We start from the raw sequence: 14,062 nt of genomic DNA on the forward strand, positions 1-14,062 counted from the left end.
TTTACATATAAAAATCCTTGAAGTAATAAAATCACCACTTTTTCTTTACTTGTGTAAACATATAGCATCCCTTTGTCAATATTCTTCTAGTATCAGAATGGTTTTCAACATTTAAATAACTGTACATATAAATCCTTCATTTAAAAGTCATGTAAAAAATAAAAAGCAGTTTCCTGTATATGTAAAAACTTAGATTTCACAGCCAATGCAATTCTTTTCAAATATCCTCATTTTTACAGTTGGACTAGTTGGAAGAAGGCTTCCTTAATTTAATAGAGAAGATTTGCTATATATCAATCCTAAGATGTATGTGAATAGGAAAAAATGTTTACATATCTTGTATTAAAACATATTTCAGACTTTTTAAAAATAAAAACTTATTCATTTAAAGATCTAAAATGTACTGCCAAGGTTTCTGCAATAATAAAATGTTTTATGCTATTGTGGAGTGAAAATTATAGTCTTGTTATTAGTACAAGCTGTACTATGTGAGGGTAAAAGAAAAGCTATATTATTAATATGAATATTTACTGCTGTGAGCTTAACATCTATCATTGTACTCTTAATAAAAGGCTGAGAAACTTTTCAAACATAAGTAGTAATTGACACTTCATAATTTTTTTAAAAAGGTATTTAATATGATTGTTGCAATCAACATTGTTTTGGTTAAAAAAAGGTTATTATTTTATCTATTCTTTGAGAATTAATCAATTCCAATTTGAAATATGCTGTGAAAATATTAATGAATGAATGACATACATAATCTATATAGTGTCAGAGCAGTAATTTTAAACTATTAGAAGTACATGAAGTAAAAGAGAAAAAAGTCAACTAAATCATTTTTTACCCCAAGTGAGATTTTTTTCCTAAAATAAGACAATGTTCATGTTTTTAAGAATGACTTAAACTTAAATTTAATTAGTGTAATCATGTGAGAAATTATACCAATAACATTAGTTACTTAAAATAAAGGTAAACGAAGGAGAGAAATGAATAAGTAAATTTTAAAAACATAAATAGCAAAAGAAACCTTCAACAAACAAAAATGCAACCAACCAAACTGGAGAAGACATTTACAAATGATACCTCTGTTAAAGGGCTAATACCCAAAATATAAAAGGAACACATACAACTGAACAACAAAACAACCCAATTAAAAATGAACAGAGGATCTTAACAGACACTTTTCCCAAGAAGACATACAGATGGTCAACAGATATATATAAAGCTGCTCCACTTGACTAGCTATAAAGAAAATGCAAATCAAAACACAAGGAAATGTCACCTCATGCCTGTTAAAATGTCTGTTATCCATTAGATGAGAAATAACAAGTATTGGAGAGAATGTGGAGAAGAGGGAACCCTTGGGAATTGCTGGTGGGAATGCATATTGCTGTAGCCACTATGGAAAACAGTGTAGAGATTCCTCAAAAAGTTAAGAATAGAACTACCATATGACCTAACAATCCCTCTACTGGGTATCTACCACCCAAAATTGAAAACATTATTCAGAAAGATATATGTACCACCATGTTCACTGAAGAATTATTCACAATAGTCAAGACACAGAAACAACCTAAGTGTCCTCCAACAAATGATTAGATGAAGAAGTGATATACAAGGTTTGTCTAGAAACAGTGCAGCCATCGTTAATATAATGAGAACGGTCTGCACAACATTGATGTAACGTGGCAACCAAGGAGAGCAGACTGGAATGCATATGAGTGAACGATGACAACTTCACGATACTAGTCACCGGGGGTGGTAGATGCCATTGAGTGAGCATGTGTACTGTGTGGTCATCACATTCAAAATCACTGAGCAAGTAGAGCAATGAATCTGCATCAAATTTTGCATCAAGCTTGAATATTCCTCCTCAGAAACTATTCTGATGATTCAGAAGGCCACAGCTATGGGCAACTGGTGAATGACAGCTTCATCATGACAAAGCACCTGCTCATGCATCACTCTCATGCAGGATTTTTGACAAAACATCAAATCTCCCAGGTGACTCAGCCCTTCTACATATCAGATTTGGTGCCCTGGGACTTCTTGCTTTTCCAAAACTAAAATCACCTTTGAAAGGGAAGGTTTTAGGCCTTTGATGATATTCAGAAAAATATGAAGGGGTATCTAATGGCGATTGGGAGAACTGTATGAGGTCTCAAGGTGCCTACTTTGAAGGGGATTTAGGTGTCATTGTCCTATGTACAATGTTTCTTTTATTTTGTCTTTCTCAATAAATGTCTCATATTACATGGCTGGATATCTTCTGGTATATATATCGTCGGCAGCCGTCCGTCTCGAGAGACGATGGTGTAGCTTCTTAAGAGTCTATCTGCACCGCCGAGAATGGCTGTGCAGTCCGACTCGGGAGTGACACGGTATCTGTCTCCTCCCGTGTTGAATCGACATCTTGTGATGACGCTGGAGTGTCCTCTCCAGTGAAGCTGAAGCTACAGAGCCTGGGCAGGGTGATATGGAGGGTCTGCTGTTGCCCATGCAGCAGACCCCCCCCTCTCTTCGCAGCTGAAGGGTCCAAGGGAAAGACGGAGTCAATACAGCTTGGCTTCAGGTGCGCCGCAGGAGTTGCCGGTGTTGACTACAACGTCAAACCGCCTTAGGGACTCCGGCTCCGGATTTTCTGTCGGGGTTTACTCCCTTAGCCTTTCCCCTGAAGAGGTATGCCGCAAGGCAGCGGAGGTTTTTTGGAGTCAGAGTTTTCCTTCTCTGATGTGCCCTGACTGGAAGATCGAACCAGCGACACTTAGCTCGCAGGCCGACGCTCAATCCACTGAGCCAAACCAGCGATATTTCATTACATATATATATTTTAAACATTGATGAATCTTGAGATATCATGCTAAGTGAAATAACAGATAAAAAATAACAAGAACCATATGATTTTACTCATATGTGGGAAATAAAACAAAAAACAACAAATGAGCAGAGTAAACAGTTCATAGGCACAGACAACAGTAATTACCAGAGGGGAATAGAGGTGAGGGGTGGATGAAGATAGTAAAAGAGATCAAATATATGGTGATGGAAAAGACTATATTTTGGGTGGTGGGCACACATTGGAATATACAGATGGTAATATTATAAAATTGTACAGATGAAACTTACAGTATGATTAACCAATATCAGCCCAAAATTTAATTTAAAATATAAATTATACATTTTTAAATTTATATTGAATACATAGTGCATATAAAAATTAAAGAGATTTTAATTACATATATGTACATGTCCCTATAATTGCTTTAAATGGTCTCATAATTAAAGTAGAGATAATCCTTTATCACAATGTAAGTTATGGATGAAAAGTTTAGCTCTTTTCTACCACTAGAATAAAAATAAAATATCAAATTCAAATTTATAGTAATTTATGTGGTTCACCTCTGGATATCTGATCCTAGAATTATACTCACCGTATATGAAGGATTTCATTACCAGTTGCAGTTGTAGGCTAAATGAATAAATGAAACCACTACATTTTTATAAAGCCAAAACATTACATGTAATCTATTCACTTAAATAAATTATTATGATTCACTAAAGCCTTGAAAATAGTTTGTTAATACTATATAAGACATTTTTAATTTTCAAAAATAACTTATTTTATCATAAAAATATTAAAATTCTAGTTTTTAATGAACATTTGCTGTTATTTTCCTTGCAGTTTTCTCCCCTGGGTAGAATATGACACTAGTAATTACTAAACTAAACTTTGAACTTGCCTTCCCAGGCTTTTATTTTGGTCCTGTCACCTATCAGCTGTGAGAGTAAGTTTTCATTTCTAAAATGGAGATGAAATCTCATTGTAGTTTTAATTTGTATTTCCCTAATAGCTAGTGCAGTTGAGTAGCTTTTCATGTATCTGTTGGCCATTTGTATGTCTTCTTGGGAGAAGTCTCTTAGGTCCACTGCCAATTTTTTAATTGGATTGTTTGAGGTCGAATTGTATGAGTTCTGTATACATTTTGGGTATTAACCCCTTGTCAGAACTGTTGGAAAATATTTTCTTCCATTTTGTTGCTTGCCTTTTTGATTGTTGGCAATTTCTTTTGCTGTGCAGAAGCTTTTTAGTTTGATACAGTCCCATTTATTTATTTTTGCCTTTACTTCCCTTGTCGATTCAACACGGGAGGAGACAGATACCGTGTCACTCCCGAGTCGGACTGCACAGCCATTCTCGGCGGTGCAGATAGACTCTTAAGAAGCTACACCATCGTCTCTCGAGACGGATGGCTGCCGACGACGACTTCCCTTGTCTTTAGGGTCAAATTTGTAAAATCTTCTCTAAAACCAAGGTATATGAGTTTAGCACCAGTGTTTTCTTCTATGTAATTTATTGTTTCAGATCTCATATTTAGGTCTTTGATAGCACCTCACACCTGTTAAAATACCTATTATCAACAAGACATGTAATAACAAGTATTGGAGAGTTTGTGGGAAAAAAGAAACCACAATTTACTGCTGGTGGGAATATAAACTGGTACAGTCACTATGAAAAACAGTATGGAGTATTTTTTCAAAAAATTAAGAATAGAGTTATCATAGGATCTTGCAACCACTCTCTGGGTCTCTAACCAAAAAACTTGAAAGCATTTATTTGCAAAGATATATGCATCCCTATGTTCATTGCAGCACTATTCATGGTGGCCAAGACATGGAAACCACCAAAGTGCCCTTTAATAGAAGACTAGGTAAAAAAGATGTGGTAATATATACTTTGGAATACTACCCAGACATAAGAAAAGATGAAATACTACCATTTACGACAACATAGACAGATCTTGAGAATATTAAGCTGAGAAAAATAAGTCAGTCAGAAAAAAAGATTAGAACCATATGCTTTCACTTATATGTGGGATATAAAACTGAAACTCATAGACACAGGCAACTGTATATGGTGGTTACCAGAGGGAAGGGAGTGGGGAGTAATAAAGGGTAAAGAGAGCCAAATATATGGTGCCAAAATATTATTTCACTTTGGGTGGTGGGCACACAATGCAATATACAGATCATGTATCACAGAAATGTGCACTTGAAACTTATATAATTTCATTAACCAATGTCACCCCAGTAAGTTTAATTTTTAAAATCTCAAAAATAAAAAAATTAATAAAATGTAGATAAAATCATAGGGTTATTATTATTATAAGGTTAAATGAGTTAATATGTTACAAATACACAGTTGAGTGTATTACAAGCTAAGTTATCAATATATATTAGGTTCTAGTTATGGTGATTATGGTGATAATGATTTGATATCTATAGCTGCTTAAATGAACTGACAAAAAATTATAAAATATCAATAGATTGGAAAAATTAATGTGTGTTCAGATTTGTCTAAGTAAAGCCAGAGCCAAGTTTTAATACCTAGTTTGTATAAAGTAGTATCTGAAGATTTTGGGGGGGGTCTGATGTAAGACTATGTACCTTGTCATTGTACATCAGTTAATATAATTAATGAACAAATAGCAATGCATTATTATTAAAGTCCAAAGCAATTTCAAATTTTCTTAGTTTTTATCCAATGTTTTTACTGTTCTAGGATCTTATCCAAGATACCACATTACATTTAGTTTTACATTTTGGAAAACACATTCCACTTCGTGTTCTTAAGTTCCTCTTGGCTGTGACCTTTTCTCAGATTTTCCTTGTTTCTGGTGACTTTGAGAGTTTGAGGAGCACTGGTAAAGTATATTTTAGGATGCCTCTTGATTAAAATATGTCTGAGTTTTTTTCATGATATTATTGGAGTTATAGACTTGGGGGGCGGGTCTACAAAGGTTTTTAATTAATTATTTCCTCAACACAAAAAACAATTATTCCTTCCCTGCTATTTTCATAGAATCAATATTTTCATGCTTAATCAAATATTTTTTAACTTTAAGATAACATTTTAAAATTATATATTATCTTTTTAGACATAGCAGATATTTCTAAACTGGAATGAAATTAATATACATAATTAATAATTTTTAAAACTACGTGCTTAATTTTTCTAAAACTTTTAACCTTCACAATAACAAAAAAGATTTATCAATTTAACCCTATTGTCAAAAAGATGCAAAATGGACTTTTCAATGAAGTAATTTGCCCTTGTTCCCACAGCTTATAATTGACACAATTGAGACATAAACTTCCTTACTTCTGTTTTCAAACACATTACATAGCACTTTCAATAGGAGCAAACCTTTTTCTTTCTTATAAATTTCTTCTGCTTCTTCAATATTTAAAACGGATTAAATCTGAATTTTGTAATGAGCAATGGTTATGTGGTGTATTTTTCCCTCTGAATAGCTGCTTTATTACTCCCTAGAGAATACCCCTTCTCAATTTTTGATTAAAGATCATTTATTTGACATGCATTGTACTTGAAATTAAATATTAAGGAGACATAAACATATATCTCCAAGTTTCTGCAATCTATGAATGACAGGTTGAAAAGTAATGCAAGTGCTTGACTTTTTTTTTTATTTGGATAATTTTTTAAAATGTAGTCTAAAATATTGCGTATGTATACAAAAGTTATAAAAATTAAAGGCTATGAGTATACATGATATAACTGAAGAAATAAATTAATTTTTGAACTACTATACAGTTCCATAGCTCTGTAGTTGCATTACTCTCCCTGTCCACAATTTGCCTTGCCCTCTTCTAAAGTAATCATTTCCCTCATTTTTAATATCCTTCAGATACCTTTCTTAATAATTTTTCTTTATGCTTATGTATTTTAAAAAATATGTTTTGCTTATTTTACCTCTATAAAACTTTGAATTTCTTTAAATATTCTTCTATATCTTGCCTTTCTCTCTCCCTCCCTCTGCATATATTTGTATTTATATGGGTGTGTTTTCTGTGTGTGTTTGTATATGTCTTTGACTGATGGTTAAAAGTTAGGGAAATTCACCAAATGGACATTATTTGTGAGGAAATAAGAATACATAATCATAAAGAGTTTACTGGTTGTTAAGTGGCATGGACCAAGTAGTTTAGACAACTAGAGATAAGAAGGCCTGGAAAAGGTGCTTTGATGAACTTACTGAGGGGATCATAAAGTATGAAAACCCTTGGGGACAAGTTGATGATATCAGGCTCATTTCACTTTTGAAGAAGTGACTCAGATCAGTTGGAACTGATTCATATAACTATGGGTTTTTCTTTCTTGCCTGCAGGGGCTCAGCCAGACCTTCCATCTGTCATCAATATTTGATCTACTGAGAGAAACAAGATGGCGGAGGAGTAAGTGGAAGCTACACTAACTTCCTCCCAGAACTAGTCTGGATTTATAACGTAATTTTGGAGAAATCATCTGGAATAACCAACCAAACACCAGCTGGAGAGAAGTCTTATAACCATGGAGAGACAGAAAAGGCCGCTACATCACAACGTGACCGGTAGGGAGTGCGGAGACGCGGAAGGGGCTGGCTGGCATCACACGGGTGGCAGCTGAAGGGGCTGAGAAACAGCTCAGCAGCCGGGGATTCCCCCTGAGAAGGGCAGGGTCTAAATCCCCAGCTGGGCCTCCCAGCCTACAGCAACAAAGTGGAAAGTAAAATAGTATCCAGCTGTGAAAAGCGAAAAGCCACAGGGTTTCTTGCTAGCTGGAGAGAAACAGCTGGAGAAAAAGAGCTCTTAAGTGGATCACATATGAAAATATTCTGCCCCCACTTACCCTGGGCACAAGCAGAGGAAAGGCAGAGAGGACTGGAGACACTTGGGGAGAGTTTGGTGTGGTGGCTTTGAGGGGAGAACTGGGGAAGCGGCCGGCCAGGTCCCAGTGCTGACTCATCCCCACACTGCAGGCAGACCATTCCCAGCCAAGTGGTGTCAGATTAAGGGGAAATAAAAGCCCTGCCTACAGGAATTAAGCTGCCACACCCACAGTCCTTAAGCCTGACGGCTAATCACAGATTGAATAGATTAACAACTAAAGGAGTCAGACAAAGGCAGTAGATCCCTGGAAGTCTGCAACAGGCTGCCTAGGCCCAGACTGGTACAGGATCTGACGCCACCAGGGGCAGATCCAGGAAGTGCAGGTCATTCTAAGAAGCACCAAAAAAACAATAGGAGTCACAAAAATGGGGAGACAGAGAAACAACCCCCCATCGAAAGGAAAGGTAGAGTCCCCAGAAAGAGTGCTAAATGAAATAGAGGGGAGCCAACTATCAGATATGGAATTGAAAGCATGGATTATGGAGAAGCTCAATGAGCTCAGCGGAAACTACAAAGAACTCCAGAAAAACTACAGTGAACTCCAGAAGAACTATAAGGAACTTACTGAGAATTATACCAGCATCATAAAGGATATGGAAGCTATCAATAAGAGCCAGGAGGAAATGAAGAATATGATCTCTGAATTGAAGAACACAGTAGAAGGAATTAAAAACAGGCTAGAGGAAGCAGAAGATCGGATCAGCGAGCTGGAGGACAATGTAGACAAAAACTCACAGACAGTGCAACAAAATGAAAAAAGACTGAACAAGACGGAAGAGGTTCTAAGACAGCTGCAGGACAACATGAAATGTAATAATATCCGTATCATAGGAATTCCAGAAGGAGAAGAAGAAGAGCAAGGGATAGAAAACCTCTTTGAAAAACTAATGACAGAAAACTTCCCTAACATGAAGAGAGAAAGAATCATGCAAGTCCAGGAGGCACAGAGGGTCCCAATGAAGATGAACCCCAACAGGCCCACTTCAAGACACATCATAATTAAAATGCCAACATTCAAAGACAAAGAGAGAATCCTAAAAGCAGCAAGAGAGAAACAACTAATAACGTACAAGGGAGCTCCAATAAGGCTATCATCAGATTTCTCAGCAGAAACACTACAAGCCAGAAGGGAATGGCAAAATATATTCCAAGTAATGAAAAAAAAAGGCCTACAACCAAGAATACTCTACCCAGCAAGGCTCTCATTCAAAATGGAAGGTGAAATAAGGAGTTTCCAAGACAAAAGAAGGCTAAAAGAATACATCTCCACCAAACCAGCATTGCGAGAGATGCTAAAGGGTCTGCTTTAAGAAGATGAAGAAACAGAGAGAGACAGAAAGGAACATGAGTACAAAGGGGGGAAATGACAATGAATAAGTACTGAAAGAAAGAAGGAACTTCTACCATTTGCAACAACATGATTGGAACTAGAGAGAATTATGCTTAGCGAAATAAGCCAGGCAACAAAAGAAAATTACCTTATGCTATCACCTGTTACAGGAAACTAATGAACAGCACAAACAAATGAGCAAAATTGAACCAGAGGCAAGAAGAATGTCAAATGCCTTGCAACTGGATGTCTTTCCGATAAGACAGTCCTACAGATTTAGAGACTTGTATGTGGGTTATGTTACATAAATTAACATGTGTTTTCTGTTTTCAAAGGGCATAAGCCTACAATCTCATTACCTGAGTGATTGTCTGTACGTATAGGCCTCACTTAATCCTGTCTGCATTGCTGCCTCCTGAGACTCAATAGTTTGACCGAACTAAGTGGCTGGGTTGGTGAAGAATGGGGTGGTCTGTGGGCTTCACTTTAAAACTGGTTTCTCTTTTCTATCCTAATGGCTTGGACAGAAAGAGCCCAGAGGTCTGAGAGGGGGGAAACCTAAAATATTTCCCTCAGTCCAAACTAAGTATAATGGGCAAAAGGGTTTTGGACAGGTGAGATGTACCTGGCATACCTTCCTCCAAAGAAGCCCTTATTTTCCCTAATGTGGGACATTGAAAAATTAATACCTGTCTTTTGTCATCTAGTGGTTACGGACTGAATGATGTCCTTTAACCCTGTTGCCCCCAGAATACAACAAGGATGCCAACCTGTTAAACCAAGCATGCCGTTGTCCAGAGACAGCCAACCAACCTGGAGTCTGCACGATCCTTCCCCATGTGGGAAGGCCAACCTCCCCTCCACACCCCCACTCTTATTAGGGATTTCTTGACCAAAGGGTAGGTAGGACGATGACCATGTCCAGCTTGAAGCAGCTAGAGGAGCTTGAGACCTTCATCCATTGTCCTTTATAAGATTGTAAAGGGTCTTAAGTCTGAGAGGGAGGGATTGTTATTTTTTATTGTTAAAATATTTAACTAATTAATTAATTATTTTTTAAAAAAGAAGAAGAATATATGAAAGGGTGAGGCGGGAGAGCTTGTATGTACGACCCATGGGCATGGACTTGTGGAGGGGATTGTTGGGGAATGGGGGTGCTGGGCGGAGGGGAGCAAAGGGGAAAAAATTGGAACTATTGTAACAATATAATCAATAAAAAATGTATTATATTTAAAAAAAATCAAGCCAGAGACAGATCAAAATGGAAAAAAAAAAAATTTTGATCTACTGAAATAGAATCCTGAGTAATATTTCTTTGAACCACAGAACACATTTGACAATCAATCTTTATGTTACGTAAAACAGTCCTCAGGAATTGTTTTGAAACAATTGCAGAACTTACATAACACAAGTACTCACACAAGAAATCATAGCTGTAGAGCAAAACAAGTTGTCACAAGTGAATACATTTGTTTAACACATACACAGGTAAAGAAAGAAGACGTGGTACATCGTCGTCGGCAGCCGTCCGTCTCAAGAGACGATGGTGTAGCTTCTTAAGAGTCTATCTGCACCGCCGAGAATGGCTGTGCAGTCCGACTCGGGAGTGACACGGTATCTGTCTCCTCCCGTGTTGAATCGACATCTTGCGATGACGCTGGAGTGTCCTCTCCAGTGAAGCTGAAGCTACAGAGCCTGGGCAGGGTGATATGGAGGGTCTGCTGTTGCCCATGCAGCAGACCCCCCCTCTCTTCGCAGCTGAGGGATCCAAGGGAAAGGTGGAGTCAATACAGCTTGGCTTCAGGTGCGCCGCAGGAGTTGCCGGTGTTGACTACAACGTCAAACCGCCTTAGGGACTCCGGCTCCAGATTTTCTGTCGGGGTTTACTCCCTTAGCCTTTCCCCTGAAGAGGTATGCCGCAAGGCAGTGGAGGTTTTTCGGAATCAGAGTTTTCCTTCTCTGATGTGCCCTGACTGGAAGATCGAACCAGTGACACTTAGCTCGCAGGCCGATGCTCAATCCACTGAGCCAAACCAGCCAGGGGTACATATATACAACAGAATACTACCCAGCCCTAAGGAAAGATGAAATACTGCCATTTGCAACACATGGATGGATCTCGAGATTATCATGTTAAGCAAAAAAAGTTAGAAATAAAAAGTCAGGAACCATATGATTTCATTCACATGTGCCATATAAAACTGAAAGCAACAGATGAACAAACAAACAAATAAAACTCATAGACACAGAGAACAGTATGGTGGTTACCAGAGGGAAAAGGGGGTGGTAATAGTACAATGTAAAGGGGGTCAAGTATATGATGACAGAAGGAGAGCTGACTTTGTGTGGTAAACACACAATGCAATATACAGATGATGTATCATAGAATTGTCCACTTGTATAATTTTATTTATTGTTAACCCAATAAATGTAATGAAAAAAAAGAATGAAAACATTAAGAGTTCTCCAGAAGTCTCACTCATGCTACCTTCCAATGTCTACTCTTGGTCCAAATTTTAAGACCATTAATTTCCTGTGTTTAAATAAAAGAACTGCATTTCATCCTTGATTATGACCTTCCATCTCCCTCCACAGATTATACTACACAATGCAAGTCCATCACAGTTGTTCAAGAAAAATGCCACAGTCCTAAACAGAACTAAATTTATACCAATATAACTGATGGGTCTATAATTACTCCATATTAACAGTAAATATTTCCCTATGTTTATTGAAACATCACATTGAATAATGGGTTTTAAATTTTGAAGAGAAATGTTATATAATAAATTACAATTATGTAACTAAAATACAAAGCAGAATTTCAACAAACTAATAGAACTACAAATAGCAAAATCGTACATGGCCATTATGAATGGCAAGTATTATAAGGCTAGATGCAGAATACTATAATTTCACATATGAGAAATTAGCAAAGGTATGCATTCTGGGAAATAATATCAAAGCATTATTTGCTTTATTACAACATGTAAAGAAAGTTGATAGCTTTGTTTTTACTAGTGATAAACTACTGACATTAAAAGTTAAAAATTATATTGAATCTTGGTAATAAAAATAGTATTCACTAGAGTAAAAAGACAATCTAGATTTGGAATTTTGTTTTTTATGGACAAGATTAACTGAGACAAAATTTCCACCAACAGAATTCAGTCTCATTTATGTAGATGTGAAATACTACATCTCCTTACCACACATTCATTCTCGAGAATCAGTATAATTTTCCCTAATAAAAAATCATACTTCCCTTCCGTACACTTCTCTTTATATAATGTTTTGAACTACCAATGCATTTTAACATTCAAAGCACTATAGCTCTCATTAAGAATATCTCCAATGCTAACACAAATAAACTGTAAAAACAAGCAATGACTATATTCCTAGACTCATGAGCATGACACACCATTAAGGCCAAAACATTCTCCAATGCAGAGAAGACCTACATTAGAAGACGTCTGGTGAACATTCTAGTCAAATATTTACAGTGTAATATATAGTACCATTTTTAAGATGGCATGATGCTTTTTTAAGTGTGTATTACATTTCTATAATAATTTAGGCTATTTTGATAGATTCTTAGGTATGAGTAAATTTTTTTTAAGTTTTTAAGATTTTATTTATTTAATTTTAGAGAGAGGGAAAGGGAGGGAGAATGAGAAGGAGAGAAACATCAATGTGTGATTGCCTCTCACACACTCCCAACTGGGGACCTAGCCCACAACCCAGGCATGTGCTCTGACTGGGAATTGAACAGGTAACTCTTTGGTTTGCTGGCTGGCACTTAATCCACTGAGCTACACCAAACAGGCTATGAGCAAAGCTTTGTACTTCTTTTCCTCCTTCAGCTAGGAGACAAAGGGTAAAAAAATAGAGAAAGGGGCAGAATACAAAGGAATGCATGATATGCTCACATTTTACAATATAGTAATTCTCTGGCTAATAGTGTCCTGTGTTATACCCATCGTCCATTGATTTACCAGTATTAGTATATTCATAACATTTGTTAATTACAGAGATTGCCCTAGTTTATAATTAATTTTTTAATTAAGATACTAAATGTCATTTTGTGATTTTTTTGTCAGGGGGGCATTTCAGAACATTTAGAATTAATATTTTATTAAGTCACTAATTGATCAAGCTTCTACCTTTGTGCTTTTTATTGAACACTATAACACATTCCCTACAGACACCCTTTAATTTTATGTAATATTTTCAGTGCTCTGGTTCTACATACTAACAATCTCGAGGTTAATAACTTTTGTAATTTTATTTTAACACTACATCCTTGGTTCAGCACTTTAGGGCTATTCTTCCAAGGAGATATTGTTATAATACCACAGAACCTCATTTTAACTGGAAACATATTTAAATGCCATTGATGCCCCTAATTTAATGGTTTGTATATGCTGCTCCTCTATAAAATAAAATAATATTATCTACTTTATAGTTACACCAAAATTAAATCAAATGTTTTTAAATATTAAAAATACATGTATATATATTTGATATAAAAGTGACTTGAGTCATGTTCTTTTCATATACATAGTTATAAAAGCCTCAAAATTTCTGTTTAAAATAATCTAAAATTCATTTTCTAAAAAACAAATGGGAGGTAACATGTTATAACAAAATCAGTTTAGAATCAAGTAGACCCATGTTCAAAACTGAGTTTTGCTACATAGCTGAACAATATGTTGAGTTTCCATAGACTCCAGTGTTTGATTACATGGGTCTACATGGGTCTGCTGGGTATATTAGGTTGCTGAATTGTTTAGTTAAGATAATATACAAAAAATCAGTATTCAGCAGTATGTAGACACACAAATAATAAAAAATTAAACTAAGTAAGTTAAAACTGAAATGACTCAAGTTATAGTAAATAAAACTATTTAAGTAACATTTAAAAGTTAAAATTGAAAAGATGTAAATGATAGTAATTAAATTAAGTTACATTTAGATGTTAAAATTTAAAGGACTTTGTGA

The sequence above is a fragment of the Furipterus horrens genome, unplaced genomic scaffold (genome assembly GCF_987537825.1).
Source record: "Furipterus horrens unplaced genomic scaffold, mFurHor1.1.pri manual_scaffold_5, whole genome shotgun sequence".
Classification (NCBI taxonomy): domain Eukaryota; kingdom Metazoa; phylum Chordata; class Mammalia; order Chiroptera; family Furipteridae; genus Furipterus; species Furipterus horrens.